The sequence below is a fragment of the Eurypyga helias genome, unplaced genomic scaffold (assembly GCF_000690775.1).
Source record: "Eurypyga helias isolate BGI_N326 unplaced genomic scaffold, ASM69077v1 scaffold10767, whole genome shotgun sequence".
In the NCBI taxonomy this organism is placed as follows: Eukaryota; Metazoa; Chordata; class Aves; order Eurypygiformes; family Eurypygidae; genus Eurypyga; species Eurypyga helias.
In genome coordinates, this window is record NW_010261120.1 from 20,203 (window position 1) to 20,537 (window position 335).

Consider the following 335-nt stretch of genomic DNA (forward strand, 5'->3'; position numbering starts at 1 on the left):
GTGGGAAAGAAGCCAAAAGCACGGGGATATTCTTCTGCAGTTGTCTACCCCACCTGCCTTCCCTGCTTCCAACCGGGAACCAGTGGAGCCATTCGGAAAGCCAAAAGGGTCAGTGCTGGTGCAAGGACAGGACAGGGTGGGGGGAGTCTGGTCTCTCTCGGGCCTGAGGACTTGTTGTGCCGCGTGTGGTGTGGATTCTGCCGTGAGCTGGAAACCGTCGCAGTTGTTGGGACAGCCCTGTCCCCTTCTAGCGGAGTGAGAATTGCCCTCTCACACCTCCGTCCCTCCCGCTAGGCAGGACGAGCGCAGGAGCTAAAACTGACACCGTATCCTGT